Below are 6,218 nucleotides of genomic sequence, written 5' to 3'. Positions count from 1 at the left end.
TACGCCATGCCCACTCCATAAATGTTGCAAGCGCATCCGCCAATGACCAGTGTCCTCTCCCTTTGAAATATCGCCTGTATCATTCTCTATACTCTTCTACCTTCCAAAGCTTGCATTTGTAAGCAAACTTACTGCCAATTCATTCAGTCTGGAAGTCCAGCATTTCAATGGTCTGGTGGAAAATGTGACAACCCCTTGTCTGCTTCCGTAGCTAGCGTCCTGAATGCCTCCATCTTGGAACTAGGGAGGGCATCAGCCACTACACTTTTACATCCCTGAACAATTACAGCAGCAAAACAAATATTCCGGTTTCAGGCTTTCAATAATCGGAAAATGTAAGGGCATTGCACTGTTATGTAATTGTACTTTGATCCATGTGTAGGGCATGATGCTTGAGTGATGTCCCAAGCCATGTAGCCTTTAGGCAAGTACATAGTGAAATGCATTGAAATATATTCAGGCAGTGATTATGAACAATTATAAACAGAGCTTCCTGTTCAATTTGAATGATAATACTTCTGGGCTGTACTCAAACGGTCTGTGATGTGTTCCAATTGTCTCGTTTGTCTTGGTATCTAGTTCTAAATGTTCCAGTAAATAATGACAATGTCCTAAAGACTACAAACCTTTCAATGTAGTACTAAGCCTGATGGGATTTAGCCATATTTTAGCAACTTGCTGAAGAGTGACAATTTAGTGACTTGCTAAGCACTGATAAATTGGCAACTTGCTAAGACTTTGAGTAATGGATAATTTAGCAACTTGCTAAAGAGGGAGGCGGCGGCTTAATTAAACAATGCTCCAATCCTATAATAAGCTGACTTCTCAGAGGGATGGGGTAGAAGGCTTAGAAGTAGAGCTGTTCACAGAGCTGACGAGGCATACAAGTTTGGAAGGGCACTGATAGCAGACTGGAACCATTCTCCCATGCAACACAGTGCGGAGGCGGGCATATCTTTCCTTTTTTCTACCTGTATTTTGAAGTCTCTGAAATTGCATTTATGTGCTTCTGAATCTTAGAAAGACTTAGCTTTTTGGTTTTTCAGCAGCCCTATTATTTTTGAGCATAACAAGAATATTTTCAACTCAGCTGCATAGAGAATTCCTACCTACGGCAATTAGATCACAACCTACAGACATATTTTATTCACAATTGGATATTGTTTACACCATGGTCAATCCCAATTGGCACTCAATATTTTTAAGGCCTTTTTGCCTATTTTGGTTGCTTTTTGTTTTGCAAGTGACCATGGTGATTTTAAAAGGTTGATTTTCCAATTAAATTTGATATTTTTTAGTTTATTCTTGGAATGTGCAGACCACAAGCCTTTGTGCATCCATCCTCCAGCTCTCATCTCCGTACCCTCTGAGGACAGTAGTGAGTATGAGAGCTTGTTTTACCCATTCTTAATATCACATTGGGAAAAGAGGAGAGGTTTTGGAAGGGAAGTTCATTTCATGAGCTTGCCTAGTGAGATCTAATGAGGTAGTCTGTTACTTTTGAAGCAGTTATCATGCTTCTGAGATGATTGATCAGTCTTAAGTAGACATAGAGGCAATGACAATGATAGCTGCATATTCATTTATAACATTTTGCATATTAAGTGTGTTATGCGTAGAGACAATAATAGTAGCAATGTTTCTTTTAGTTTTGCTCATTTCTCATGATAAAACGAATAACACTATACGGCAGAGTGTAAGAGAATTCCTTGAGTGTTCATTATTGAGAATCAAGCCAGAAGCATTTGAGCATATGCATTATGTGTGGGGCATCTATTTGAAGTACTGTATATTGACATACTGTATATGGTGCATGTTTAGATAAGGTGTCAGGAGGTTGGAGCAGTGGACCATCAATAAAATATATGTGACATTCATAAATCTGTCCTGTGTGGATGAGTAAGGGTAGCTGCCCACTGCAGGGGGTTGTTGCCTACTCTCTGTTCTGGTGCGCAATGACATGTTTATGCTTTTCTCTACCTCTATTCCAACCACAGCCCCTAGTGGGAGGTCTAGGACACGCCCCTGTGTGTGGAGGAAAGGCTCTGTGAGGTAGAGCTGATAAGAATAACATCAAAACTGTTTTTTTTAATTCAAAACCTACACTACTGAAACACTGTTCGGACAAAAGATAACACTCATATTTGATAGTCGCTCTCCGTTATGGAGAATTCTTATTTCTGTGCTAATTCCCTTCAACCTTAGAGATCCCCATCTCTTTTGCTGGACTTTGGGACTTTTTGATTTTTTATCCTGAAGTGAGTGAGAGCTTTTTCTCACTCTTTCATGTATTTTTCATCTGATTAGGACTTTGTGTTTCTTTTGGTATTAGAGTCTGACAGACTTCACATGCATTATCTTGTGTATTGTGACACACAGCACGTTCAGTGCAGTGTCACAGAGAAGTCCTTTGGATTTCTCTGAAGGTTTAAATACCTTCTCTTGGGTAAACTACTGTTCCCAAGAGTAGTACAGTGAAATTGACTTTACTTACCTGTTTCTCATATATACATCCAGTAGAGCCCATTTTATGTGGAAGTACTGGGGGGTTACTTAGCAGCCCCTTTTCCTACTTACCCATGTAACATTTTTTATGGTACCCTCACTACATTTAATGTCTGGTGGCAGTGGTTTAATTTTCCTACCATTGTGCGTTTTTACCACAGGCTGAATACTCAGCTACAGTATTGCACCCATGGATGCCCATTTTCTCAAAATGGTCCTGGTCTTCTTTTTTCACCATTTCTTGCTTGTGAGATAGTAGTAGTAGTATGACCTTATTCAGAAGACAAGCCACCATCAAAGTACAGTTTACAAAACAATGCATAAAACACCATAATGCAAAAATATCTACATTATTCTCATTCAAAGATAAAACATTTTTGGTTAAAATGAACATACAATAGTAAAACCACTGACTGCTTACATACGACCCACCCAGACTAGTGTTTTCCCATTTTTGCACGCATAGTATACCCCAACATTCTATTCTTGAATGCAGCTCTTAGGAATTTTGAGACCAACAACACATGTTCGGGGAGGGTGCAGCGTTTCAAAGCATTGATGGCTAGCAGAGTTGGGAAGTGCACCAGGTCACTCCAAACCGGAGCTAACCAACGCCTCCTTGCCAAAGAGTGGACCTTGCAAAAAAAGAAAAGATGCGCCTCAGGTCTTTCTTGGGTTTTACTCTGCACACCAAACCAGGTTTAACCCCTTTGTTCATTTTGCCTTTGGTGGGATTTACTGCTGAAGCCCGCCTCTGGCTCCAGGGTGTCTCGCAGGGCAGCAAGCGAGGGAGGTGCCCAAAACTCCCTGTCCTTAGTCTATTAGATTACCTCAATGCACCCAAAGGTGATTGACTGGCTGGCTGTCCTTGGAGGACAGCCACCCTTCTGTGTGAGTAACAGCTAGGCTGCGAACGAATGGGTGAAACCTGCATAAAAGGCAAGGTCTCTTGAACAGAAAGCAGAGTTGATCACTGGATGAAGGATCCGAAGAAAGAAACTGGACGAGAAGCTTGCTGCACCCTCCTGGACCGTTGGTTTTCTCTGTGAAGCCCTGCTGCAGTGCTGAAGCTCCGAATTTCGTATCGACTAGAGAAGCCCAGATTGGACGACTTCTTCCCTTGGATTGGTGGGACCAACTCTTTGCTGGAACCCCTCTTCCTGATGGCTGTACTTCCTTGCTGCTGCTGGAACCGAGTGCCAGGGGTCAGGAACACCAGAAACGAGTTCATTGTTTTTAAGCTGGACCCAAGCTCCAGGAAGAACCTGAGGACCCTCTCAAAGCAGGACGAACCAAGCCCGCGCCATCTCAACAGAGTGCTGGACTCCAGAAGCAAGGGAAGCCTACAAGGTGTCCAAAAACCACAGTGGTGCTGTTTGCCGGTAGCTGAAACCGCAAAGTGCTGCTGATTTGGAATGAGGCACTTGCCGCTGCCAACCTTCAACCTGCAGTGAAGGAGTACTCCAGGCATCCTCCCTCTTGTCTCCACGACTGAGGCCCAGGAACCCAGGAACTGCAGGACTGCGACCTGAACAGAAGCCAGCTGGATTCTCTTCTTCCAACCTAAGGTACTGTCTTGATTAAAGGGGTAGACTCTTCTGACCCATTGACTTTGTGTTTAACTGTCCCCCATAAGTGGTACATAAGTTACTTGTATTGCTGGGAAAGGGTTAACCTATACTGCATTGGGGGATTGTAAAGTACTCACCTGTTTAGAGAACTTGTTAACCTTTTTCCTTCTCTAACCTTTCCCTTTTCCACAACCCTCAGTATTACATTAAGTGTAACAAGTGATATATCAATGTCCACAGTGTCCTAGAAATTGAAGTCACATCAGGGTGTAGGAAGTGTGTGTGTGACATCCCAGAAGGGTATCTACTTACTTAACTTAAATCTGAGGAAGTGTATTTGAAGTATTTTCTTTGTTGCACATTGTCCTTTCTGAGGAAGGCTTATTTAAAAAACTGACTGTTAAATAAATAATGATATTACTTTAAAACCTTGAGTATAAGTGTTATTTGAGTACTTGTAATTGTGAATCTCTATGTTACACCTCTACAGCTCACATTTACCCCTCTTGAGATATGTCTGGCTGTTCGTTCACTCTACCAACTTGTGTAGTACAGACCTATACCAATAGTTGGGTTATCTATTGCCAAGAGGACACAACTGGTGTACACTCCCACAGGATTACTACATGCAATCTTGCCTAACACTATCCTCAAACCGTCACAGTCACCAACATTGGAAACAATTCTAAGAAATCTACTTTGCTGTATTTCCATCATGACATCCCCTCAAAGCACATCACGTCTTGTCCATAACTGCCCTAAAGTCAAAGCTACAGTTTCATTAGATTTGTTGTGAACCTTTTGCTTCTCCACAAACATACTCCATTGTGTACTGTTCCAGGAATTCATCCCAGCCGCTCAGATCATTCCTTTATACCTTTGGCAACCTCTTGTTATGATGCGTATGCCTTAAACCAATTGCCGCTTGTGCCAGTCTCCTGGAGAAAGGACTCCAAAGGGATTACTCTGGTTGCACAGTTGAGCTATCCCAACAGCCGTTGCAAATGTGGAAGCGTCACTTCCTTATGGTTCAGACAGCATTTACCACTGCTCTTTACTCAGTGAGACTCTTCTTAGTGTATCCAGTTCAATGTCTAGGAAGAATAAGGCTGCAGAGGGGCTGTTTGTTTCTCTTGTACTAGTGAAACCCTTTCCTCTTAAAATCCTTAAACCTTTCCACCAAATATAAGGAATTGCCATCTGGCTACGGTGGAGAAGCCCTGTTTTCTTTATTTGTATCAATTAATACAATTATGCAGGTATTTACATCTCAGAAATTGTGGCTTGCTAATCAGAGCTCCCTTTCATGAGCTCAATGCTAAAAGCATAATATACAACTGTGCCCTGCTGTATCAGTCTCCTGATCCACAGCTCATGCCCTACAGTGGCAAAGAGCAGGTTCAGAGGTCACAGATAACCTGTTTGACAGCTGCTGTGACCACAATGTCACTGCGGTGCACAGGCTGCATTTAAATCTGCAGCTCAGTCCCAAAACCTAATAATACATTTTTCTTTAAATTGTGTATCTCAGTTTATTACAAACCACATACCAAAGGAAATCAATCATAAAATACAATTCCTACTTTTCATTAATATACAGATAACTATCACATTATTACTATAGTACAACAGTCATAAAAAAATTAAATTCATCACGGCTCCAACCATTTTAAGAACAATTTCCATACATAAAAATCAGCTGCCAAAGCTACCATAATATCCCCTGAAAATAACATACTCCAAAATGTATCTGTAACAATGCTAGAACAATAACTCACTAATGATCCATAGCGCCTTATATATGCATTACATAGTTTTGGACAGGTAGCAAGCATATGGCGACTTGATTCAACCACTGTGAAGGGGCCCCTGAGGGACCCTCGTTTGTGGAAACAAGGCACAATCACCAAACACGAACTTATACGCCAGACACAAGGTTGTAGTCCCAAAATCTAGGGTTTATTGCAAAGCAAATAGGTTCAGTTGGCCAACTGGTCTCATGCCCCGCAACATGTGTCTACCATACCTCGGGGGACATAAGAACACAAAAGATCATACAACAGTTACATATATGTAATCAGTAGTGACACATTCTATACCGCCCCTAATACATTCCCTTTGAACCAGGAACGATGATTGACA

Source organism: Ambystoma mexicanum, chromosome 10, assembly GCF_040938575.1.
Source record: "Ambystoma mexicanum isolate Mex_15411 chromosome 10, UKY_AmexF1_1, whole genome shotgun sequence".
NCBI lineage: Eukaryota > Metazoa > Chordata > Amphibia > Caudata > Ambystomatidae > Ambystoma > Ambystoma mexicanum.
The sequence above is the reverse complement of the archived record's forward strand: the minus strand, read 5'-3'. Positions refer to the sequence as shown.